This window comes from Vicugna pacos, chromosome 2, assembly GCF_048564905.1.
Source record: "Vicugna pacos chromosome 2, VicPac4, whole genome shotgun sequence".
Classification (NCBI taxonomy): Eukaryota; Metazoa; Chordata; class Mammalia; order Artiodactyla; family Camelidae; genus Vicugna; species Vicugna pacos.
The window spans coordinates 3,565,096-3,592,530 of record NC_132988.1 but is presented as its reverse complement, the minus strand read 5'-3'; the positions used below and the strand labels follow the sequence as shown (position 1 = coordinate 3,592,530).

The window sequence follows — 27,435 nt, the reverse complement described above, 5'->3', positions numbered from 1 at the left end:
CACGTGCCTCTTCCTCCGGAGTGAACAGGGAAGAGGGGACACAGGCCCCCGTCGGGAGACATGCGTGTGGAGAAGTGAGAGAGAGAGACCTGGAAGGTCGGTCCACTCCAGGCTCCTTTATCTGATCCTCCGTGGTGGGTGCTGATCACTTTCAATAGTGCAAATAGCCTGTTTGCTGAGATACCACAGAGCTTCACCTCATCCATCGCACCCAGAGTCACAGCTGTGTGGTGGGAAGCTGATCAGTCTGATCCTAAAGCCAACAGTTAGGACTCGAAGTCTCAGTCACTGATGAAGGGTTAAGGCAAATCTCTTCGCAGCGCGGGTTTCATGTGTCTTACTGTCGCTTGTGTTTGGTGATTGGGTTTGCTCATTCAGATCTCTAAAAACGGAAATAACTTCACTTGCAAGTAACATATACCTTCCAAAATGCTGTGCTCACGAGTGTGAATATTGATGGTGCCTTTCTGGAAATCTGTCTAGCCCTTCAGCTGTCTCAGCTTTCCCCCCTATTTTCAACTCACATTTAATGTAGAACAAGGAACGGTTTTGCGCCCTGGCGGGGCTCTTTTCTGATAGGTCGGGTAGAACACATTCATTCAGTTTCATATGGACAAAGTCATGTGATTTGGGGCCAGAAAATGTGTGTATGTGCAGGGAGCAGAGAAGGCAGACTGAAAAGTCAAAAAAGAAGGCTGACCTAAAGCATGTTGAGTTTGAAAGAATGATTTTGGCTATCATGTTGTTAATTTGAGCAGTTTCCTTTGTTGAATTATCAAAGGAGATGCAGCTTTCCAATAACTCAAAAAAGTGAGACCACATCTCTGTTTTTGAGTCAAGATGATTTTCTGTATACCTCAATAAAACCTAAAAAATTAATCTCACTGCCTTTCCCTCCCCAAATCAGCTTCTGTCCTCTGTCCTGTTATGCATGGAAACCTGAGCATCTGTAGATTTCTGCATTCCTGCAGCAGGGCATTGACGCGCCTTCTTCACCGTAGGTATTAAATTATGCTCCTCGTGAAGTGAGTAAGATCATTTCTGCCAAAAAGGGATGCCTTCATTTTAGCAGGTGATCCAGAGACGTATGTTGTTGGTCTTTTTCTGGCTCCATTTCAAACCTTCATTAGAATCTACTCTTCTTAAAAAACAAAACAAAACAAAAAACCCCCCCAAAACTTCACTTCCAGATATGTCACCCAATGGTGCTGAAAACTTGCTCGGTTTTCTCATAAAGCATCTTTCAGTAGATGCCATGTTTCTGGGCTTCACTGGATGCTTGAGTAGCTTCCTATCTTCTGACTCCTTGGGTTGCCATGGTAACTGACGTCCAGTAAGCACAGCAATATCTGCATAGTTTTCTGTTTCCACCTCTTAATGCACATGTAACTTGTTAGATGTATGACTTTTTCAAAGGTAGAACTGAAATTCTGATTTGTTGATATTGTGTTGTATCCATCTATTAGTTAAAATGTGTCAGTTTAAAATTGTGATAAAGCTTTGAATAAGTAGGAGCTGTGATGTGGGCTGGAGGAATCCACATCAGGTGGCATTTCTTTTTTTTTTTAATTGAAGTGTTGTCAGTTTACAATGTGGTGTCAATTTCTGGTGTACAGCAATATGTTTTAGTCATATATATGCATACATATATTCGTTTTCATATTCTTTTTCATCATAGCTTACTGCAAGATGTTGAATATAGTTCCCTCTGCTATACAGAATAATTTTTTGAAATCTATCTTATATACAGTAGTTTGTATCTGCAGATCTTGAACTCTCAATTTATCCCCTCTTATCCACTTTCCCCCAGTGGTAACCATAACTTTGTTTTCTATGTCTGTGAATCTGGTTTTGTTTTGTAAGTAAGTTCATTTGTGTCTTTCTTTTTTTAAATTCCACATATGAGATATCATAGGGTATTTGTCTTTCTCTGTGTGACTTCCTTCACTTAGAATGATGATCTCTAGGTCCGTCCATGTTGCCACAAATGGTATTATTTCATTCTTTTTTATGGCTGAGTAGTATTCCATTGTATAAATATACCACAGCTTCTTTCTCCAGTCATCTGTTGATTGGACTTTTAAGTTGCTTCCATGTCCTATATATATTGTAAATAGTGCTGGTGTGAGCATTGGTGTGCATGTGTCTTTCTGAGTTAGAGTTCCCTCTGGGTACATGCCCAGGAGTGAGATTGCTGGATCAAGGGGGCCTTTCTCTTGACAGCAGACCTGTAGACCTCTGTGACCAGGAGCATGTGAACGACTTGATCTTGAGGTGTCTAAACTGTAGAATGAAGCTGTCATTTCTTCTCAGGGTCATTTGGGGAGAGAGTGGGGATGTATGAAAGCATTCAGCACTTTGCCAGTCATGGGTCAGACCCTCACAGACATTGCTGGAGAGTGGTGGCTCTCAGAAGCATCTTCAAGACAACAATGATGTTTATGTCTAATCTTTAGACAGTAGAGGGTTGTGATATATTTTTGAATTATGCTAAGAAAGATTCAATTATGCCCTGTATATTTCTGTGTTGTGTGTTTGGTAAAAAGGTACTTCATGTTTGATACATGAATTGCTTTACTGTTTAACCAGTCAGAATTCCTTCATCCTGATATCAGGTTTCCATTATCATTCGTTTTCTTCGTAATCTGTAGTTGAAATGCTATAATCTTTTCTAATCTTACTTAAGTTTTGTGGAGTTTTGACTAAGTTACCTTCTTTGGATTCACTCGGTGAAAGAGGATTACTTATTATTGTGGCTGCGTTAATGTTTAATATATTAGTCATGTTTGTTTTCCTGGTGAAGCAACATTTTCAGCTCGTGTTACTTCCCTGACTTTTCTGCTTCAAGTTCGTTCTTCCCTGTTCCCTCACTTTCTTTTGCCTTTCTGTGCGACTTACTTTAGTCTTGTGGTTTGGTTTAAAACCACTGAAGTGTTGTGCATGTATACTGTACTATATATACACAGACATGTGCACTTATACGTAGATTTTATGTCTTTATGAGGAATTCAGGTAGAATTTATCACTTTTATGAATCCGTGTTTTTTTCTATTGTTTTGTTATCCCAAATTCAATATAAAAGCATTTAGATTTTTGTATACTTTAGAGTACTTTTGTGTTGACATCACTTTTTCCCATTCGTGAGTAGGTCTAGTAGACCTCTTTTTATCCGTTCTGACCACGCATACCTTCTCGCCATCAACGCCAGGACTGAAGTTTAAAACAGGCATTGCTGCTGGTGTATGTAATGAACAGGAGAGTGTGTCTCACATTCAGAAAACCAGACACTCTTCTTACCTTATCCTTTGTTTTTCCACTAAAATTCTGTCATTGACTCACAGTGTTTTAAAAGAATTGTGGCAAATGCTGTTAGACTGTTATTAAATGAACAGTATTGCAATACAAAATATAGAGGAAGGGTGTTATGAAGTGCTTTTAAAACTCATCTGATTGACCAGTAGACACATGAAAAGATGCTCAGTATTACTAATCATGAGAGAAATGCAAATCAAAACTACAATGAGGTATCACCTCACACTGGTCTGAATGGCCATCATTCAAAAGTACATAAATGATAAATGCTGGAGAGGGTGTGAAGAAAAGGGAACCCTCCTACACTGTTGCTGGGAATGTAATTTGGTGCAGCCACTATGGAAAATAGTATGGAGATTCCTTAAAAAAATTAAGCATAGACTTACCCTATGATCTAGCAATCCCCATCCTGGGCATATATTCAGAGGAAACTAATTCAAAATGAGACCTGCACCCCATTGTTCACAGCAGCACTATTTACAATAGTCAAGGCATGGAAACAACCTAAATGTCCATCAACAGGTGACTGGATAAAGAAGCTATGGTATATTGATACTATATATATATATATATATATATATATATATATATATATATATATATTCCTTTTCAGATCCTTTTCCATTGTAGGCCATTACAAGGTGTTGAATATAGTTCCCTGTGCTCTACTGTAGGACCTTGTTGTTTATCTGTTCTGTATATAATAATTTGTATCTGCCAACCCCAAGCCCCCAATTATTCCCTCCCCCATATTTTAATTCATTGCATTTTTATAGTTTTCTCCCACTTCCCTCATAATAATCTCTCAGGATCTTCATGTCCTGCTTTGGACTCCCAGTCTACCAGGTATCCACTGCCAGGATGGTATTCTGTGAGGATTACCTTTCCTTTTTGCTTGAGAGTCATGGTAGGAAAAATGTTGGTGTCCTCAGAGATAATTAAAAAGGAATTAAAAAGTCACAACAACAAAATAAAAAAAATAGGCCCTGTCTGAGAACTGTTCTGGGGAGGAGACCGTTAATTCTGCTTTCCGTGGGGTGCATTTTAGTCGCTAGCAGGGCCTCAAAGCTGAGTGGAGGAGCACAGGTCACCTTTGTTGATGACGCCTCAGCTGGAGTGTAATCTACCTGAAGACACTGACCATCATCGTTGTACAGCGTCTGCCGCTGTTGGTGTCTCTGTGGTCCTGGCATTTACTGGTGCTTTCCATCTTTTTCGGGGGGAGTGGAGGGCGGGAGGGAAGTGCATTTACTTATTTACTTCTCTAACGGCAGGACTAGAGACTGAACCCAGGACCTCATGCCTGCTGAGCAAGGGCTTCTCCACTGAGCTTCACCCTCCCCGCCTCATGTCTTTTTTCATTTGTCTTATGAGGTAGATATTATTTAATAATAATAAAATGTATTATTTTATACACAAGGAGCTCCAAGGTCAGGATTTGAATGGTTCCAGATTATATAGCTGGTCGAGCTAGCCCCGAGCCTGGCTTTGGCTGTGTTCAGAGCTTCTGCAAGACTTCTAAATCCACACAGCAGGGCTCGGTACATGCCGGTTGGCAGACATCCATCTTGTCTGGGTGAAACAGAACTCTGTTCATCTCGGTGATGGCCTTTAGAACAAAAGTGCTGTCTGTGTTTGTGTTCAGGCTTTTCAGTTATGAAAGGCTTTTCCCATATTGATGCTGATAGAAAATTCACTTTTAGTGGGAAATGATCAGACTTTTCATGAAAGCGCTCCCTTTTGGTATAAATGATTGCTGACTTATTCAGCCGGAAAACCTGCTACCTTCAGTCACCACTACATCTTAGCACGCATGCTAAGAAAGGGGGAAAGGTTTATATTGTTTGCCTGAGTCTGTGATTAACTTAGTTAACTCAACACTATAAAAGTTTGCGGCAAGGTTAATCTGAGGTCATTTCAGTTTGTCTTTGGCGGCCGGCCGGGTGGAAGTCACTATTCCTGTCTGAGGGTGGATGTCATCAGACTGTGAGGTTAATGTCCACAGCCTCGCCGTCCTCAGTGAAAATGCAATATGTGTGTGTCTGTGTTACCAAGTGACGTGTGTGATGGGCAGCAGAAAAATGTAAATGTTGAAATGACACATTTAGGGAGAATTATGTTTGTACAAGTTATTCTTTAAATTCGTGTTTGCTACTGTGTGGCCATAGCAATATTTACATGAAACATTGTACAGCTTACTAGGTTTTTTTTTAAACATTAGCTTCTTATTCAACACATTTATTGAGCATCAGTTTACTCTGTTATAAACTGAGTAAAGAGAGCCCAGAGATCTTGCAGGAGCAAGACCTCAGGTTAGTGACAAACACAAGTAAACCAGAAAAAGGGGTCCATGTGGGAGCAGCGGGAGGAGAAGGTCTTAACTCTGAACATGTTAAGGATACGTGCAAAGCAAAAGCACAGTGAAGACTAACCTCACACCTGTCAGAATGGTGATCATCAAAAAGCCTACATGTAACAAGGGTTTGTGAGGATGTGGGGGGAAGGGAACCCCCCCTACACCGTTAGTGGGAATGGAATTTGGTGCAGCCACTATGGACAACAGTATGGAGATTCCTCAAACACTAAAATTAGAACGACCATGTGATCCAGCAATCCCACTCCTGGGTGTATATCTGGGAAAAGTGAGAACACCAATTCATAAAGACACCTGCACCCCAATGTTCACAGCAGCACTATATACAATAGCCAAGACATGGAAGCAACCTAAATGTCCATTGACAGATGACTGGATAGAGCAAATGTGGTGTATTTATACAATGGAATACTACTCAGCCATAACAAAGAATGAAATCCTGCCATTTGCAGTAATGTGGATGGACTTAGAGAATCTTATGTTAGTGAAATAAGACAGATAGAGAAAGACAAAATCTATATGATATCACTTATATGTGAAATCTAAAACATCTTTTTCCAAACTACTGTGAATACTGAGTGCAGGGAGCTGCTGGAGCCTCAGCCACCAGTTGGTAAAGGATGCAAAATTGTCAGACAGTAAATATATGCTGTTGTGGGGGGTACCCTGGAGGGAAGATGGATTAAACAGTAAGCTAGGATGATGTGAATTGCAGATAAACAAAAGATGGAGCAAGGCCGAGTGTTTTGAGAAGAAATCAAAGCAACGGGTGAAATAAGTCGATAAAAACATTAGGCAGAATGTGCAAGAAGGGACGTCTGAGGACAGACTCTGGGTGACGGCCTGAGAAGGAGGAGCAGTGTCACGTGATGGGGGTGGGTGCTTTTTAGGGAATCTTTTGATCTCAAACCGAGTTTTGCATCTGAATTTATGATCCGTAAAGACCTGGTTTCTTTACGGGCTCCCTTGAACTGATTATGTTATAACTCTGGAAATGGTATAAACACCTGCACAAAGTTGAGTTCTAAGTCGCTGTTGGTGGCCTGATAATTACAGCCTTAAATGACGTGTCACAGTGGTGAAGGTTTTTTTTTTTTCTTCATGTTATTTAAATACCAGGATGAGTATGATGGTTGTGAGAAATCCAAGCAAAGGGGACAGTCTACACCTGGGGCTCCGAGCAGGGGGTTGCTTTCCATCACCTGACCCTTCCCCATTCATGGTCCCTCCCGGGTTGGACATTGTGATGACCTGTGGGACACACACACGTGATAACCTGGCTTTAATTCCCTGTGGATATTTATCAAGAAGAGATGAGGCCGAGTGCTCCGTTTTCAGGGAGGTTCCTGAGAGAACGCTCTTGGAACTGTGTGTGCCAGCTTCTGCCTCTGCTCCGCGGCAGGGAGTCATCTCTAGCTTGACCTCGCCTCTCCCCCGGGTCCGAGACCAACACGGACTCCGAAACTGTCTTTAAAAATGGATTGATTTCTTTTTTAAAAAGATATTACTACTTCCGTGATGCTGTCAGTTCACTCATGACTCAGGAAGAGTTCGACTAAAATACATGACTTGAGGCAGAATATTCATGCTGCTGTTTAAGGATAGCTCACACCCTCTGTTCCTGTTCCTGAAAAAGAAGTGAGAATGTCACAAGGCAGAGCAGACAGCAGCAGGGAGGTGGGCAGCGCAGTGAGTTCCCTGCCTGGCTTGTTACTACGCAGTGGAGCTAGAGGAAGGCTTGCTAACAATTTACCAGTAAGACTTTTCTTTTTTAAGTTTTATCTGTTTTTTGTGGGGGGAGGGGCGTAATTAGGTTTTTATTCGCTTATTTCCTTTTTTTTTTAATGGAGGTGCTGGGGATGGAACCAGGACCTCATGCATGCTAGGCATGAGCTCTACCCGCCACCTCTCCCCCCACCACCAGTTAGACTTTTAAATAAATAACTGGTGTAAATTCATTCCCAAGTCAGATTTTCACACCTCCACTAAATTGGGATGCTGTGAAACTTACGATGATCTTCCTCAGATTCTAACGAATGTGACATCTAAAGGGTGTTTGAATGCAAAAAGACGTTTCTTTTTTAATTGAAGTATAGTCAGTTACAATGTTGTGTCGGTTTCTGGTGTCCAGCATGGAACAAGCTTGTGGTTACCAGAGGGGGAAGAAGGTGGGAAGGGATAAATTGAGAGTTCGAGATTGCAGATACTGACCACTATAGATCAAATAAAGAACAGGGTTACACTGCACAGCACAGGGAACTCTATTCAGTATCTTATAGCAGCCTGTGATGAAAGATGTTTCTTAACAGTCGGTCACATGGCTTTGTTTTAGGATGCACATTATGTATCTATCCGGATGCAATTTCTAATACAGTGTCATCCATATCAGGTGCTAAGAGCTGCAGGAACACAGCTTGAATGTTAAGTTTATTGTCTCATGTAACAAGAAATCTCGAGTTCGGGCAGGTTTAGGCTTTCTTAACTCCAGGGCTCAGAGGCATCACCACCAGGCTCCTTGTCCATTTTTTTTTTCCTATCATCCTCAGTCTGTAGACTTTAGATCTCAGGCATAGCCCAGTATCACCTCCTCACACAGCTGTGTCCAGACACAGAAAAAGGAAGCTTCTGCACAGCTATCTCTTTTTTAAGTGCAGCTTTTCCTTCCTTGGCCCGAACTTGGTCTCAGGACCCTGTCTAGAACAGTCGCTGGCCACAGGGCAAGTAGACCACCACGAACTGTGCGAGTTCATTTACGATTCACCACTGTGCTGGGGAGGTGGTCACCCTCCCCCAAAGGACCTGACCACTTTGCAAAGGAAGAAAAAAAAAACCCAGATTCTGTTAACAGAGTGTACTGAGTGTAGGATGACAGTTGGGGTATTAACGAGAATGTGCCTGCCAAATATTAACTCACAATATTTCATCTAAGCTGCTGAAAAGTAAAAACTACTTTTTTTTCCAGGAGAGTTAAAAAAGTGTTTCAATTGGAACAAGTCTTGTGGGAATGATCATTAAGGATGGAGCAGCAGTTAATCTTTTTTTAACTGTGAGCACACTGCTCATTGGAAGATAGTTTATAGAACGTTGACATTTTACTGATAGATAAGTAACATCTCTAAAAAATGACCCCCCAAATATACTTACATCAAAAGATAAGATTTTATTATTATAGTATTATCTTTGTCATTTCTCTTGTAGGATCTTGGAAATGGCCGTTTTAATTGATGTTTATCTATTTTATATACAGCATTTATAAATCCCAAACTCCCAATTTATCCCTCCACCTGCCTTCCTTCCCCCCTGGTAACCACAAGTTTGTTTTCTATGTCTGTGAGTCTGTTCCGTAAATAAGCTCATTTGTCTCACTTTTTAGATTCCACATGTAAGTGGTATCCTATGGTATTTTTCTTTGTCTTTCTAGCTTACTTCACTCATCTCTAGGTCTATTCATGCTGCTGCAAATGGCATTATTTTATTCTTTTTTATGACTGAATATTGTTCCATTGTATAAATATACCACATCTTCTTTCGCCAGCCACCTGTGGATGGACCTTAGGGTGCTTTCGTGTCTTGGATATTGTAAATAGTGCTGCCGTGAACATTGGGGTGCATGTATCTTTTCAAATTAGAGTTTCCTAAAATAAACAAATGGAACCTAATTAAACTTAAGCTTTTGCACAGCAAAGGAAACTATAAGCAAAACAAAAAGACAGCCTGTGGAATAGGAGAAAATATTTGCAAATGCTTCAACTGACAGTGGCCTAATTTCCAGAAATGGCCTTATTTGTGCTGTTTGAGAATCACAGGGAACCCGATTGGCCTTACTGGATTGACTCACAGGCCATGGGGCTAGTCTATAAATAATCAGTCAGAAGGAAATGTACATTTAGTTAGGAATTCAGTAAGAAACAGACTTTCTTGTGAGCTATCAAAATAGAGAAAAAGGAAAAATGGATATAAAATCCCAGGAATGGGCCATTGAAGACACTTCAAGCTCTAAAAATTCCAGAATATGTTCCAGACATAAAGACTACCAGTGTGTGTATCTTGGGTGGGAGGGGTGATAAAAAATAAGTGAAGAAGTCTAATCTGGAAGGAAAAATATCCAAGTACAATGCCTTTTCATAGGTGAATATTCAAAACAAAAAAGAGTTCTTGTTTTAGTTAAGAGACCAGCCTTCCAGGTTCTCTTGCTCTGATGGAACCTCCCCGGATTCTTCTCCCCAACTGAGACCCTGTCTCACGTCTGCCTCTTCCCAGCCTTATTTCCTGGTGGCAAATTGGCTGGAGCTCGGCTTTTGCAAAGCACAGTTTTAATGATTTCACAAGAATTCTAAGTGCTAATTATCAACCCAGGAGATAAAATGTAGCGTAAGGGTAAATATTCCTGTAAGTGCGCTGGGATACTAAGAGAATTGCCAAAATTATTTTGTTACTATATTGGGAGCTGAGGGTAAGAACTGCTGGACGCCTCAATCTCATTCCACAAAATGCAGCGGGAACCAATTTGGCGGTAGGGAGTGCGCCCCTCAAATTAGCCATGAAAACTTACGTTTTTTATATGACATTCGTATTTACAGTTAGAAATTTCAAGTCATAAGCCACACACGCTGCTTTGAAAGGCCTCTCAGACAGTCTAACAAGCCTGATTAAGCGCACTTTAATTAATTAATTGTTGCTGTCTAGAGAATCCCGAGACGTGCACTTCTGTGCCTCTGATTCTTAAAAGTAATGCCCGTGGTTTGTTTGAGGACGTGTGGGTAATGCAGGGTTTCACTGGACGCTGTTGAAATGGAAGAGAGGAGACAACAGAGGCACACGTATACCGTCCCTTTGTGGAGCAGAACGGTTGGTAAAATACTTGGAGACTAAATGCTCATGTAAGCGTGTGTGTGTGCGTGCGAGTGTGTGCGCGCACAGATGCACACACGTGCAGGCTGAGTCCTTTTGCCCCTCCTGTTCTGTTTCTGCTTGGGTTAGGTCACCCATCCTGAAATGTCTAGCAGAAGAAATATTATGATTGCGGTCTCTCCCGAAGCAACAGTGCCAGTAACACTGAAAGTGTCTTTCATCTAAAGATTTATTTATAATGCATCTCCAGGGACTGGACGGGTTCTTTCTGTGAGAGGTCTGCCTAAGCCAAGCCTTAACTCCCAGAAAGTTGAGAGCTACAGATGGACCATCATTTTTTTTTTTTTTTGTAAGAAAGCATCAGTAAGATTCTGCTTTTGTAGAATGTGTTAGGTGACTTAGTATGTCTCACGACAGCCAGGTAGCCATTTCATACAAGTGCGTGTGTAAAGTGACTTCCACATTCGCTGCGGAGAATTTGGGGTCCCTGTCTGCTAAGCCTTGGCTGGCTTGCATTTGAGATTTGCATCAGGTAAGTGTCTCCTTAACCTCCAACGGCTATGTGAACGTGCTTGTCAAACTCAGCATGATTTTTTCAGGGTTGGTAGGTTCTTTCTCTCATTTTTGGAGAGAACTGAAACTTTTAAACTGACTTGAAGTAGATACTATATACAGCTTACACCGCTGCGGCAGACGTAACCAAGCCATCAGCAACAGTCATTTTCTAAATACAAACACAATTTTCTTTCTGTTGATGACAGGTCTCTGATATTAACAATTATAAGATAAAGATATCTGTATGTATTTAAATCAGCCTCAGAAACAAATAACACCCAATAAAAATGCAGCATGTTGTATGCATGTTTCCCTAAATGTATATGCACTTTAAAGAATTATCACTGTCCTTGCTTTCCTAATTTATTTCTGTTACAAGGAAAAGGGGAAAACTCAGGATGGAGAGTCCCTCAAATTTCATAGATGTTAAATATATGTTATTTCAGCTGATTTTATCCCATTAATATAAAGCAAGTAAATGTGGCATCGTGGAATCTAAATGTATTTGAACGTAGAACCAAGTTGCTGGGTTTGCCTTCCCACGGGTTTCCTCCTGATCTTGCTTAACTTTCTTCTTGGAGGCAGATCTCCAGATAGGACATGACCTTAAAGAGGAGAACGGTCCATAGGGACCTACAAAGGAATCTATGCCTTTACTTCTGCTAAAAGTCAGGGTGGGTCAATTCTAAGTGACCTGGAAGAGGTGGAGATCCTTCACCTCCCCTCCAGGTCGGTGTGTGAGTGGTGTTGCAGAGAGACCCAGGAGACCTTGTGCTTGGATTTAGGTAGATACTCTTAGTAAAAGCGGAAGTCCAAAGGGCTCCGTCAGATCAGATGATGTTTTTAATTAATTTTTCAGTGCATAGAAACAACAGTTTAGAAAATAATCATTTAGATAAGCAGCTACTTGGGTTTTCTTTAAGATACTGAGAGGGAGAGAAAGAAGTCCCAGGTCATCCAAGACTTCCACACCCTTATCGAAAAGAAAGTTAAGAAGCCACATGAAGACTTCTGTAACCCAGTGGCGGATCCTGAAGACGCTGGAATAGCAAAGAGCTTAGCATAGACTACTTTGAGAAAGTTTTGAAAAAAATATGTTAAAGGAGGCCAAAGAGAAAGTCAGACCTCCCCTAATTCACATCTGTCTCCAGAAAAATCACTCTTCCAGGCTTAGTGGGTGGTAACTGCAGGCAGCAGGGAGAGATTCAGGACCAGGGGTAGACCAGGAATACGAAATTAACATCTTACCATGTCCATGGTGCCTTTCTTTCACTCACATCAGCCAACACTCACCTCAAAGGCATCGCATGAGATGGATACCCACTGGTGGGTGGGTTAAAAGGTTGTTAAAAAAAAAGGTTGATGTGGGGGAGGTGTTGCTCAGTAGTAGATTGCATGCCTAGCATGCACAAGGTCCTGGGTTCAATCCCCAGGACCTCCATTAAAAATAAATAGATAAATACGTAAATAAACAAACAAACCTAATTGCCTTCCCCCCAAACAAACAAAAAAGTTAAAAAAAACCTAAAAAACAAGCAACAATAAACAGTTGTAAAGAAAAAAGGCTGCTATAATCCAGTGACAGTAACGCCTAATAGTGAATGATCGCTGGAATCATCCTAGCTAATTTGTCTTCTTCGGCACATGGTACCCGGGCAGTGTAACCGATCAAGGCAACTGTATTTGAACGTGCGCATTTTTAAAGCATTTCACAAGCGGAGTTGACCTAGCCCCTGCCCTGAAAGGCTGCTTGTGAGCATGTAAAGAGAATGTGATGCAGCAGCCAGGATGAGCTGTAGACCAAGAGTCCGAGATCACCAGGCTGCATTTTCAATTTCAGCGTCTGAAAACCCAGGTTCCTTTCATCCAGCAACTTTGTGTCATATCATGGTGCTCAGTCAAATAGTCCTTGTCTGTAAATTAGGAGTTGGAGCTGATGATCTCTGAGGTCTTCTCCGACTGTACAATATTCTGAAATAATAGAAAAAATACGACAGTATACGAAAGAATGCAGTGTGGTTTGATCTAGACAAAGACACATTCAGAAAAGTGCGTAGGCGTGACATTGGGGATAGACCAGTGAGGCCGTCAAGCCAGAGTCACTGAATGGCGTTTCCTCGCTTATACGGTGGGACTGAAAGGTGCAGGTATCATAACAATACAGTTCATTTAAACTTGTGCTTAAAATGGCTGTAGGGAAACCTGTTTCAGAATCTGCTGCTGACTGCTTTTAGTGAAAAGAGCTCCACTGAATAACGTTTAAGCTTTTTAAGAAGAGAGAAGAGTCATTGTTATCCATATGCGACTTTCTAGAATCATAAGCGTCAGGTGCCGCTTCTGCTTGCCCTGTGTGTTTATGTATGTAACATGGTCATTTTTACTATCTTATAGTATTTTTTTGGAGTCTTTCTTAGGTTGTCTTATATTTAGGGCCTTCAATGCACATTTAAGGATAACTGCCTTAATATTTCTTCACCTTCAGCAGATTATATGATTAATTGTATTTCTGTACATACAATCATGACTTCTTAGAAACAGTGGGGACGATTCTCTTAAGATTTTTGAGTCTTGATGCAATTTGTATTCCCTAAAATATTTTCTTCAGAAAATGCCTTGGTTACCATTTTACAAAAGGAGTAAAAGACAGATTTATGAATGCTAAGATTTTTCTGACTAAAGACTCAACTTTCAAAGTTAATACAGATTTTTCAGTTGCGAAATAATGAAACAGCCGGGTATGTACGTGGGAGACTTACTATTTGAGATAAAACAAATGTGGCTTAGAATTCTAAATCTGCCTGGAAATCTATGGTCAGAAAAGTAACTGATGCATTTTCACTTATAGGAGTGAAAGGCTCTTTTTCACTGGAGGCTTTGAAAGAACTGTATTTCAGGAGAGGGAAAATAGCATGTTATTGTTTAAAATCAAAACAACGAAAATCTACATGTTCTATTCAGTAGCTAGAAAATGTCTGTAAGTCATGCTTTAGAATACTGGAATTTGGACTAAATGCCCCTTGTTAGTAGAAAGGCTTAAAGGCGTCAGCAGTTTTATCCTTTATTATTAATGTACTATGTTTGCTAGTGACACCCAGTTGTTTGGTTTTCTTGTGCCTTGGAGATTTGGCTTTTTTTTTTTAAAATATATGTCACTCTGAGGCTTTTTACTAAGGGGGAGGTCTTTAAGAAAGTAAGCAATTTACAAGAGGCAGCGAGGAATTGAAATCTAAATCAACCTGCCTCCTCCGGCTTTGCTCCACGGGACTGGATGGTGGACCCTCAGATCTTGGCAGATTTTTGTTATCCAGAAATGTGCAAGCAAATCTTTCAAAATACCTTGTGACAATAACAGAAATGAGTTAGTTATTCTCATCAACTTTCAGGGACAAACCTTTCCTTAATTGTGATGTCCACAGACAGAATGGTTTAAGGGTCACCTTTTGTTGTGTTGTTCAAACTAAACTTCTAAGACTTATCAAGGCTTTTCAGTGTAGACCAAGCAGGAAGGAAACCTCCAGAGGAAAGAGGAATGGGGGAAAGAGTGGACTTCTTTTGGAGCAGATACTATGCATGAACCACTCCATAAGGCAACTGACAACATCTACACTTACAGAAGAGCTATTCGGGGCACAGAGATGTCACGGAAATCCATCATGGTCACACAGCTAGCCAAGGTTTGGGAAGGTTCAAAGTCAGACGCATTCCAGTTGCTTAGGACCTTTAAGATGCCGAGTAGTAAATACTAGTCTTTGGAAATGCCAGGATAAATCAGACATGGAAATGCTTTGGAGGACTTCCTTCCGGAAGTGAGTCATTATTCTCTGATTCTAAAGTTCTAGCCCTGTTCGTTTATTATAGGATAGTGCTAGAGGTGGAGCTTACAGGCTGTGTAAAGATTCTCTCCCAGTTAGAGGAAAAGGTTTTGAACACTAGACCAGTGATGCTGTACTAATGTTGTCTGCACTGCGAAACCATGAATGTTTTTGAGCAACAGAATGATACTATCTATACCGATCTGTTCATTGTAATGTTGAAATCGTTTTTGTGGTGACTTTTATCCCTAGTCAAATTCATGCTGCTGTATTTCGGTGGCATCCTACTTTCTCAACCATTTCACGATGATTGGATCAGACGGGGCTTGCCTGCCCCTTGCTCACACCTTCCCCAACAAACTAAAGACTTCCTTGCTCTCCTTTCCCAGATCGAAATCACAGATAACTCTCTATCCCAGCCATTGGCTACTTCCGCAAATATTTGAGTGCCTTGTGTGTACAAAGCCCACGGGTGAGTCCTGCAGTGTGCTGGTTGAAAGAGAAACCTCGTTCCTTACCTAAGGAGCTTACCATCTGGTTGGGTAGGTGAGCAGCAGAGACCTGATTAGCCTTGTTGCATTTACTGTGTGTGCTGTGAAAGACAGTCCGGGGCAGCCTCCTCTGAGCAGGGTCCTGTCCTAGCCTGGACAATGATGGGCAGTCTCCGTGAGCCGAGGATGGCCACTGAGAAGAAAATTTGGGATGTGGGTTAAGGGGGTGGGGTGGGGACCCCAAAGAGATGACCTCGGAGGAGGAAACAGTGCTTCTGAATTTCTTGGCACTCCAGTGTTTGTAACAGGCATTTAGTATTCATTACATACAAATATGAAGTTGGCTGTTACACCTTGCCTTACTTCCTGATTGTACAATCGTAGAATTTTGGAATTTCTGTTTTTACCTCCAGTCTCTCGAACAAGGCTTTGCATATAGTATTTTCTCAGCGGGATACTTGATTACAGTATATGAATAGTTTTTGCAGGGTTTGGAATGGAATCAAGAAGAAAGAAGAGATTTTTATAAAAATAGCCTACACCATGCATCACTAATCCTATTATAATTTTGTAAGTTACCTAGAATTATTAAGTTATGGCCCTTTGAATGTGCCCCTTAAAAACTGTCATAATTTTTAGATTAAAAGAGAGCAATGTTAAAAACGAAACTATCTTTATATTCAATAACTAACTATAATGAAAAGTATGTTAAAATATACATTTATTTTTGTAAACTGACTCACTGTGCTGTACACCAGAAACTAACACAAAACTATAAATCAACTATACTTCAATTTAAAAAAAACATTTATTAGGAGGATGTGTAGAAGCTATTCATTGTTAAGTGATATTGAAACGGTTAATTTGAGATATTTAAATAAATGCACCTCTCTTTTTAGATTAGGTATTGTTTTTGACTGCTGAAAGGCATAACACAGCTCTATCTGATCTGTTAATGGAAGATGCATTTCTTGCACAGAGGACAGCATGTTGTGCTTAGCCTTTGTGCTGCCATGTTTTGCTTTGATGGTGTTTCAGCAAATGAAAGTAGGCTGTTAATGGTGAGAAAGCCATCCACATTTCTTAATTCTAATAAAGATCCTCTTATCCAACAAATAACAAGAAAAATAATGTATAGTTTTAATGTTTTAAGCATATTCCTAAGTTCTCACCAGAAATTCTATTTTATGAAGAAGGAACTGATGTTATAACCTCATATTTATCTTTTATTTATTTATTCTTCTTAGGGGGAAGGTAATTGGATTTATGCATTTATTTTTCAGAGGAGGTACTGGGGATTGAACCCAGGACCTCATGCATGCTAAGCACACACTCTACCACTGAGATCCCCTTGTAAACTCACATTTAAAGAAGAGTTAAGCAATGCAATCAGGAGAAATCAGAGTAACCATGACCCTTAGCGATGTGGACAGTGACTCACGTTTATATAGGCCTCCTCCCTCTTTCTCCTTGTGGTGCCGTCCATAAACCCTGCCTCCAGGGTCCTCTGTGATTCAGTTTCCTTAGCTATTAACTAGGAGATTAAGTAGTACTTATTTCAAAGGTATATATTAGGAAGTATAAACACAATAAGTGATCTGAAGTTTACTCAAGGATTCTCCCTGTATTTTTATATGTTAAAATATTGTGGGGAAATGATTAGGAATAGAGCTGCTTTCAGTAAGTTTGTGAAGGACAGTGGGGAAACTTTTAATCTGTTTACTCACATTGTTATTTTGTTTTGTTTGGTTTTTTTTTTCTTCTTCCACACAACCAAGTATTTGAATTTGATTCTGTTTCTGTCCCAAGTTTCCATTTTCTTTCCCATAAGCGTGTATCATCCTTAGGCTGAGTCTGTGTTATTTGTGTTCCGTAGCTCACATCTCCCACAGCTCAGGGGTCTTGGTTCCCCAGCAATTCACTGATGTTGTAGAACAATCTTAGAATTCTTTCTTCACGTTTCTGTGCTCGGTCATCTTTGATCTGATTTGTTGGGATAATAGTACCCTTTGTCTGTGCTGCAGTCATTTTTTTCATAGTATCCGTATATTTATTTTACCACTTACCTTGATTGACTGAAGAGACATCTGGTGGGCGCTGGGTTTTACTGGCAGGGAGGTGTAGGGACTTTTTCAAGGATCAGCATCTGCTTGGATGAGGGTCACAGTCCCCCTTCAACCAAGTAGAGGGAAGCTTGATGAGCTTTTAGATCCAGCCAGTTCCCAGTGAGCCAGGCTGTCCTTAATCTTCATGGCCTCCGATTCTGTTATTCTGATCCAAAGGAAGACAGCACAGACACCCGTACATCCCTCCACGGGCACTTAGCACCTGTGTTTCTGGGTGCACTCTGCTTGTGACGGGTTAACATTTAACATGTCCGTTTTCACACATGTTAAATGCCATCTCTCTTAACTTTCTCACACTCACCCATTATGTTTGCTTTGCGTTCTGATGGCTGCAGTGTCTATGTGACCCATCACATAAAAGGCGCTGCATACACCTAAAGTGACCCAGGTCATTTCAACAGTAAGTTATCAAATAGAGGAGTGTTCATCTTGTCTGACACGTATTCAGTGTTTTTGACCAAGAGGCAGCGGGAGGGAAGATTCATTTTTTTCAGGTGGGTTGGCTTTTTGGACTTCTTGAGCTAAATCATATGTAAGCTACTGATTTGTTTTTTTATTTCAGCTGCACTGACGTTCTTATACGTGGAGATTCTCCCCGATTGCATGGGATCTGTTTCGCTCATCATAATTTGTAATTATATTTAAGTCTTTATGGTTCCTCCGGGTCTGTCTTAGAAACCACTTTAAACGCAAGATGGTCTTTTGTTTGAGTCTTCAAACTGGATATTTAATCAGTGTTTTAAGGATTGAAATAAATATGGATATACAGCCTGTGGCCTGGAATATTTTACTTCTTAAATTCTTTGAAAGTGGCCATCTTTACAGTCGATTAATTTTTCTTTCCATGTTTATTAGAGGTCAGACAATTTATTAACTGTATAATACACAGCTGTGCATTTTCACAGTTATACAGTTGTACAATTATACAACAACATAGTGTGGTTTTTGAACATCTTGTAATTTAATGTCTCACATTAGAGCTGATGTCCAAAGTGCTGATGAGCTGCTGGCTTTGATTGGAACGTAGAAGGTACGTCGTGTCTGGAATCTGGCCATGCCACACTCCTTCAGTCTTCTAAATCGCCTGAGAACTGCTCTTGCAAGTGAGGATATGTGCACGTGTGACAGGAGATGCCAAATCTGTTACCTAGCTGTCATTCATGGGTGAACCTGGCTTGCAGGGATCTGACCAGATTGACTTGTGGTAGTTTCAGACAGTTTAGTAAGAAAGGTCTTTCCAGCACCGAGAGTTTCATAGTCATTGAATTATTTTGCATATGTAATTATGATGTCTTTTGCTCAAAGCTGATACATTATTTTTAAAATCTAGTGACAAGACCTATGTACTATATGTGTTCCACAAATGTTTATTAAGATCACGATAAGCCCAACGAATGCGCGAGGCCCTTGATATAAAACAATGAGCACATCAGCCTCGGTCCCATTGTCAGGACCTTGACTCCTTTCCTCCAGACTCAACTTGGCATTACATGCTTTCACACTTTTTAGCAAAATTATGCCCACCTGCTATTCACTAAATTAGTCACTAAATATTTTTTCCTTAAAATTGAACAACTTTTCTCTTAAAGGAATAGATTTTTAAAACAGAAGCAACAAGAAATGTCCGTGAAAACAAAGTATCATTTGCAGATGTTTAATATCTATTAGAGTGAATTATCAACTGTTAAAATAGCATGGCATTTTTCTGTGCTAACCAAAATCATATGAACAACTCCTAGCGGTACAATTCCCATGCTTTCAGCCACCAGGGTTCTGACCTGGACCGCAGGAAGGAGCGGTTGTCATTGTCACCGTGACGTTGGATGTGGGGGATGAGAGCTGTGGTCCAGTGGGTTTTCCTCAGCCAATCAGCGAGCTGCTAATACTGATGGGTGGAAGGCAGTTGGAAAAACCTAGTGTTCGAAAGGGTCAGTTGTAATAAATAGTAAGTGTTTTGTGTCTTATGTGAAGCTCATTATGGGTTTAACGCTATGTATACATTCTTGGTCAGTGTAAGAGTTTTTTAACAAAAGACTAACCAACAGTCCGAATGAATTTTGTAATTCATAGAAATCCCAAAATGCATATGTACCTCAGTGCTTACTGTGTACAGAGTCATTCTTCTCAAAGATGGAACCATTTGAAATTCTATATTCAGTAGAATTAACAGGGAGGGTTGAAAAGGAAAACACAATCAGGTGTATTTTGTGGCCATAAGTAATGTCCATCTAGTTAAGGAGATAAAACTTAAACATACCCTTCAGTTAAAGAGTAGTGAAGGCCTGTGAGCATCCATTGCAGGTTGTGGGAGTCAGACAGGTGGGCCCCAGGCGTTCGGATGGGATGAGGTCACGGTGGGCTGTGTGCGCGTCCCACCCTGGCCGGCCCTTTGGAGCTTTGGGTCAACAGGGTCCTCCAGTTGGAGTGCACCAAAGCGGCACCACCAGCGGTGTCTGCTAATGTGTGTGCTGAGAAAAACAAATCCTCACCAGCTTTTGGCGTTTGAAGACCTAGCCTCGTGTGCATTTCCTTCAGGCCATAGCCTGCTGGCTTTGGTTTCCCAGAAATCCACACTTCTGGTCCATTGTTCTGCACTTGGATTTAGTGATGTGTGTGCCTGTGCCTGTGTGTGTACAAGTAAACTTCATCACATCATATTTAGGGAAAGCACGGTAAATGGCAGCAGCTGTGACTGCTGTGGTAAAGTGGCCCCGGTGTGGCTGGAGTGGGCAAGCTGTTATTCTTAACCTGCAGCGGGAAATTAGAGGTTTAGCGATCTTATATTGTGTGTGGGTTTTCTTAAGAGGTTTATTTTTATAACCTTAAATTAGGGTTTTTATTATTCATTCTTTAATTAGTTTTATTCCTTTAAAATGTGCCATTCAATGATTGAGAACCAAAAAAAGTGCAGATTTATGAGGAAAACTGTTTGAGAGCTAGTCTTTAGAGTCCTGTAACAGGCAGGCGCACAGGGCTAAAATTCCGAAATCGACATGTCCTTGGCTCCACCTTTATATTTCTGTGTACAACACATGATCAAGATTCCAATGTTTATTTACAGTAATACTGACATGTTACAGACTAGCCTGTAGCTTTAAAAAAAAGTTTTTATTTAAGCTTGTGCATAAAGTAGTTAAGCGCTATATACATACATATATATATATTTATTGAAGTGTAGTTGATTTGTAATGTGTTTCTGGCGTTCAGCATAGTGATTCAGTCATACATATATATGCATATTCTTTTTCATATTTTCCATCATAGGTTATTACAAGATACTGAATATACAGTTCCCTGTGCTGTACAGTAGGTCCTTGTTGTTTATCTATTTTATATACAGTAGTGTGTACCTTAAGCAGTATATTCTAAGCGGTGTATTTGCTTTAATAAATTTTCCTGGATTCTGTCATAACTCATTTTCAGTTGAATGAAATACTTAAGCACACTTTTTATGAATCCATAAACAAAACATAAATATATACATATTGAGCAGAAATGATTGAGAGCACTAAACTAGATGACAGTTGTAACAGATGAGTTCCTTTACGCACGGCCCATTTAGATTAAATTTCCTCATCCCCCTTGTTTTATTATTATACCTACATCATTTCTTATCTTCATTTGCACCTGTAAACCCCACACTCGGGGTGACACAGTAACTTTTCGGTTAGACTCCCTGGGTCCTTGTGATTGCGTTCATGTTTTCTGGATTTCCAGTCCTCACCAGGAAAGTATTTTAAAATCTAATCCTTTTCAGCCTATAAATTGCCTAGATTTGTTCCAGTTCCGTCCATTTGTCTCTGTTTTTAGTGCTAATATTTGCAAGGAATTCCGAACACACTTCCCATCGTAAGCTGATTAAAACCCCTGTGTTGGCATCTATTTAAGAGAAGTCACAGCTGTTCCTACAAGCTGAGCAGTTCAGAGGAAGGCGTACGAGGAAGGTGGCCTTTTCCCTCCCACGCTGGTTTCCTTCGCTCCACGCCTGGTACACAAAGACGCTCCGCTTGAGAACAGCTGTGCTGTTTACCTCTAGGATTTTCCCTCCACATTTCCTTTCAGTCTTTTGAGTCCCTCAGTGTTCAGTGTTTTCTTTTATCTGTTCCCCTTTATGTTTCCTTTGTCCAGTTTCTTCAATGAAACTTTCCAACAATGCCACAAAGCATCAATTCTGTCATCGTGTAACTATAGCAAGATATAATATACAAAAAAGTGGCATTAAAATGGGGGGAAAGGTTGGAATACCTTGTGAACATGGACGGGTGAGGAAGTCATTGAGTTCTTCGTTGGCAGTGTCTCTGTTCTAAAAGGATTCCTTAATCTTCGTGGTGTTTACGTATCTGCTGTGTAGGGATTGAGCGTGCTTTTGAAGCAGTAACCCCGTGTTTCTTTTTTTAAAGATAAATTTAGATGAGTAAGCCTGGTGGAAGGAACTTTGTAATGTCAATTTATTTATAGGTGAAGAGGATAAGAGCTATTTAAATACAGCAGGGGCACCATCTGGTTCAAGAAGATGATGGGGCAGAATTAGTTGCAGAGAAAAAAGACAGCATCCTGCAAAGGGAAAGTTCTTAGAAGCAGAAGAAAATAATATGTTGTGTTCATCCTTTCCTGCAAGATTTAAGACAAAAGCAAGGCTTGAAGCTCACTTCAGCCTTGTGGCTTTATAACACTAAGAAGTTTGTTCAGAACACTCTGAACTTTTTCTCCTAATGAAATTCCTTTGGGTGAGATAAACAGATAGGAGTGGGGAGGAGAGGAAAAAGGAAATCCCATGAAGGTAGAATTAGACAAGCAAAGACTTGTTCGAGTGTAATAAATGTGTGGAAAGAAGAGAAGGGAAGAAGAGATTGGAGGAGACATGAACTGGGGATGTCAGTTCATCTTCCTTTAGCAGATCCTCCTGGTTTGGCCATGATGCTGGTCCTTTGGTCTCATTCTAGTGGATGGCAGAATTCCAGAGTCATGAAACAGGACAAATCCGATGATCATATAGTTACATGTAAGACATATCATTAGATCAATATGAATTGATTAACGCAACAAGTACATATTGTGCACCTCCTTGGGACAACGGATTATGCTAATTGCTGGAAATGCAGCAATGAGAGATACAGACAAGATGCTGGCTGTCAAGGAACTCACCTTCTGGAAGGGAGGGATGGGCAGTGGAGCAGATGTCTGTTATGTAAGACGGTATCAGACCTGTAAGTACCATAGAGAAACTGAAAGTGATGTGATGAGGAACCCATGGGAAATAAAGTGGAAAAACTATCCTATTCATAATAGCTACAGAGTTATTACCATTTAATTCACCTGAAAAAGGATGTGCGGGGTCTTTGTGACAATAATGAAAATGTTATTGAAACAGTAGCTCGACAACTGTTAAAGGCTGTGAATGTGACTTCAGTGGGGTTGTGTCTCTTCTGTTGATGGGTGAGTGAGCTAAGATTTAGAAAATTTGAACATCTGACATTTTCGAGGAGGATAGCTGTGGTTACTGTGGTCACCGGGCATCTGTTTGTGTTCCACACCCTTAGATTCAGCTCTGGGAAGTTGTCACACATCTGATGTTGGCATTTCCTAGGTGACAAAGGCACACTGATCAGAAGTTTTATACCATTCCTTTCATTTTCAGTAGCTGTCTTTGGAGTTGTTCTAACAGTCTTAAAAAGAAAATAAACACATGGAATGTAAATACATGAAGAGAGGAATACCACATTTGCTGGCAGTGGAATTTAATATTACAGTTATGTACAGTGTCGTCCATTAATTTTATAAATTAAACATAATTTGAATGAAATTCTTGTAGAATTTCATGGAAATTGATTAGCTAATCTGAAAGCTGATATAGAACAGTATACGGCCGTGAGTGGCCAAGGCATCAAAGCTTATTATAAAGACATAGTAGCTATATGATGTTTTTGTATAAGAACAGGCAAAACTGTACAATGGAAAAGAACAAAAGACCAGAAATTGATTGACGTACATATAGCAGTTTGGTTTACGAGACAGAGAAGGGAGAAATGTTTAGAATATTGACCATCTATATGGGAAAGTAAATAAAATTAAACATGACTCATCCCATAAACAAAAATATGTTTTTAGAAACATTCAGGGGTGAAATATAAAAGAATATCCTTTTGACTTATAAGACATGGTTTATTAAATAAAACACAAAAGACTCACACTTTGACTATTAAAATTAAACTATTGTGTGTGTATGACAAAAACCACACCAAAGTTAAAAAAAATCAAATAGCTTTCCTCTCAATTGTGTTCATTTAAAAATTCACTCTAATAGAAGCAAACATGAATAAGCATATTTGGTGAAATGTGTTTACTTCCTGAGTTTGTTACCAAGTCCAAACTCATTTGAACTGGCCAGTAAATTGGGAGACAAAGTGTTGGAGCCAGGAATAATGACTTTATTTGGAAAGCTGGCAGACCAAGAAGATGGGGGACTAATGTCCTGGAGAACCATCTTCCCCAAGTCAGAATTCAGGCTCCTTTTATACTAAAAAGGTAGGGGACGTGGTTGGTTGTTGCAGACTTCTTGGTATCAGAATCCTTTGTTCTAGCAACTGTCCACGTGGGTCAGGTCACAGTGTTCCTATAAACCTCCAAGATGACATGTTAGTTTCTGTTATGCAACTTTCTATCTCTATATGAATGGGAAAGTGTTACACTCTTAAAGGTTGGAGCCTTGAGGATGGGCTGTCCTGTCTGTTTCAGGCTCCAGGCAACATTCTTTTACAAAAGGTGCAGAACCAGCGTGACTGAGCCCAGGACGTATTCAATATGGAGTCAGATTTGTTCTTCCCTGTTACAAGTTTATTCCTTAAGGAAGTATGGGGTTACCAGTATTCATTTTAATATGGGAGACTTGTTTCACTTATAGATGTGTCCAAGTAGTACACAAATATACTGTTGCTTGAAGATGGGTCACTGGGCTGGAGAACAGAGACTTCATTAAGGAAGAGGGAGGTTTCCACGTGAGCTAATGCATGATCTATATTGAAGACAGTTACAGAAACAACAGTAACCAGTACGCATTGACCATTGCCTGTGTGCTGGACCATGTTTTATTTAAAAGTCGTCTCAGTCGTATTACATTGGCCATGTAATGGCAGAAACAAAAGTGAAAGTCAAAAATAATGAAAATTTGAGGCTCACTGGCTGGCGAAATGGGGATTCCATTAGTAGAAACTAGAAAAACAACATAGAAAATGGACTGGACCTTACAAATGAGTTTGGAGTAGGATCCATTGATTTAAAGGGCTAGTGAGACCCCTGGGAATGTGATTTTGTGACTTGGAAGAGTTCTGAGCTATTACTATAGATGTAAAGAGCATATGCTTGTGGAAGAGACTGACTTCAATCCAAGAGGTATTTTAGGCTGCCAGGGATTTGGAAGAAGACTGAGAATAACATCTTAGAAAAGAACAAACTCCCAGTGTACAAGGAGACAGTTCTGTAGACGCGAAGACATCTGAAGAAGCAAAGGGAGTAGGAGGGGTGCCAGATAACAAAAATAAACCAATCAAAAGATCAATCAGTTTCTGTCATATCTTCTTCCCATTGGTGATTGGTGGTTCGTTGATAGAAAACAGTTTAAAAAATCAGTCTCTGAAAATGTCTGAGAAAATAGTACAGGCTTCTAATTTCGGAGAGTTATTTTTACACATCCATTCTTTCCTCAGCTGTTTTAGTTCATTGTCAAGCATTGTTAAATTGATCCTTTGACAGATGCACCAACCCATCATTTATGTTTTCAGTGTTGGTGACAGATAATCCTTAAATAACAATGTTTGCCCAGGAATCCTTTTCAGAACCGTCTATTTTTGCAGTACTAAAATTTTATTTGACTTTAAAATGACCTGTGAAAGATTTGGTTTCCAACTCCACAATTTGTTTTACATTAGATAAAAATGTTTCATTTGAAGTTCCAAAATGCTTCTCTTTCTTTTTAGTGGCAGGTATGAGTGGTATTTGCATGACATTCATAGTCTTTAATTTACTGCCTCTATTGTCACAAAATATTTATTCATTTAATTTCTTCCCATGATGTTATTTTTGTCAGTGAGTGAAATGCTTTAGACTTTTTTGCTTGAATTTAACTTTCACATTTTTCTTTTACACTCACATAGATTCTTAGCAGTCCCATCAATTCTTTGGTATTTAAAGGTTTATGGTTTTAATTTTAGCGACTCTGTTTAATATAGAGAAAGCATTAAAACTAGCTATAATCACATGCTTGTGAACCACAAGAGAGACCATCACTTAAAACATGAACCTCCTGAGGTTATGTTGAATATTTTTCAATTCTCTAAACCTTCTCTAGATGACTGGCTGGTTTTCTTGAGGTCACAGCAGAGTGTGGGAGAATTGGCAGTAAGTTCTTTTGGATTTATAGGCACACACACCTGGCCATGGCTGTGATGTTAAAACGGTGGCTTTCTACCACCTTCCACCACCTGGACCATCCCCAGCCCCCACCATCTCTTGGGCAAGAAGAAGCCTTAAAGATTATGAATATGGAGACATTATATGCTTTTAAAAGTCACTTGGTTCAAGAGGTAGAAGGGTCCCCTAGTATTATTGCTTGGAGCTTTGTAGTTCAAGTATGTAACACCTGAGTAGGTAGCAGTGACCTGGACCTCCCCCCCGACCCCTGTAGCAGCCTGGCTCCACAGCTGGTGCCCTGAACTCAGTAGGCAATCAACGAATATTTGTTGACTGTGACACTTAGTTACAGTTCTGAAGTCTAATTCTAGTTAGATATGTTCTATATGTGATTTACTAAAAATTTCAGCTTCATGTGCATGCTAAAATATTTTGCTCTTGACTGAAATGTAAAATTTGGGGGTGAAGACATTTTTGTCATTATAATTGAATCCCCCTTTTAGGATTTTTATTCTACTGGACTTTTTATGGAGAAGGGATAATGTGAAAAATTAAGGAGATCACAGTTACTGAATTGTCTTCTCTGTCCTGTTTACACTCTGCAATGATAAGTAGAAAATAATGGTGATTCCAGAGCATTATATGAGCCTGAAGCCAATGATAATTTAGAAGATACTCACTGTGCACTATTTTCCCATAAATTTTCTGTACCATGCTGACTAAAGAAAGAAACTACTGAATGTATATTGGTCAAGAGAAAACCGTTTCAGTTACAATTATTGAGTAAAAAAACATAGTTATGTATATAATACATATATATATATACATATATATATAGATATATATAGATATATCTATATATATATATGGCCATATATATCTATATATATATATAGCACTGTTATATTTTTGTGTTTTTTCCTTTTTGGCGGGTGGTAATTAGGTTTATTTATTCATTTTTAATGGAGGTACTGGAGATTGAACCCAGAACCTCGTGCATGCTAAGCACACATTCTACCACTGAGCTCTAACCTCCCCCTGATTTTTTTTTCATCCCTAATTGCTAAATTGGTTACTCTTTTACACTGATGTTGTCTTACCAAACTGGTACTGAGTTTGTTCGGCTTTCTGATGGGCATGTTATTTTTGAGTAGAGCGTTCTTAACCTTGATTATTCATAGGTAAAAGGGTTCCTGGATACTTTCTTGGGGCCGGGTGAGTCCTGTGAAATTGTATGCCACTGTGTGAAAACTATGAGAGTCTGTACTGAGAGATATAATTTTCTGGCTTGAACGCTCCTGCCTTTCATCAGATTCTCAGAACTTTCTCAAGCGATTGGTTTACAAGGATTTTAAAAAAAGTAGCTCTTGTTATACTTGGTTCAGAAGTTTAACCTACTTGAGGAATTCTGAAGCCTGGTTTTATAATTGGAGCTATTATAAAGGAACAGAGAATTATAGGCATTTTGAGCAAATCATGTCAAGGTTTGTTTTGTCTCATGAGCTTCC

At 39.9% G+C, this 27,435-nt stretch overlaps 1 protein-coding gene across 7 annotated transcripts in view; it reads left to right on the top strand.

Annotated features, from left to right (window-relative positions):
- Positions 1 to 27,435, top strand: part of PDGFC (platelet derived growth factor C) — a 188,496-nt gene that overhangs the window by 65,250 nt on the left and 95,811 nt on the right. Inside the window, exon 1 of one of the 7 annotated variants that reach the window (XM_072974798.1) lies at positions 10,530 to 10,534. The exons of the other annotated variants lie outside the window; for them this stretch is intronic. The gene's annotated coding sequence lies outside the window, so the exon portion shown is untranslated. Of the gene's footprint in view, positions 1 to 10,529; positions 10,535 to 27,435 lie in introns of those variants that run through there. 7 annotated transcript variants of the gene reach the window in all.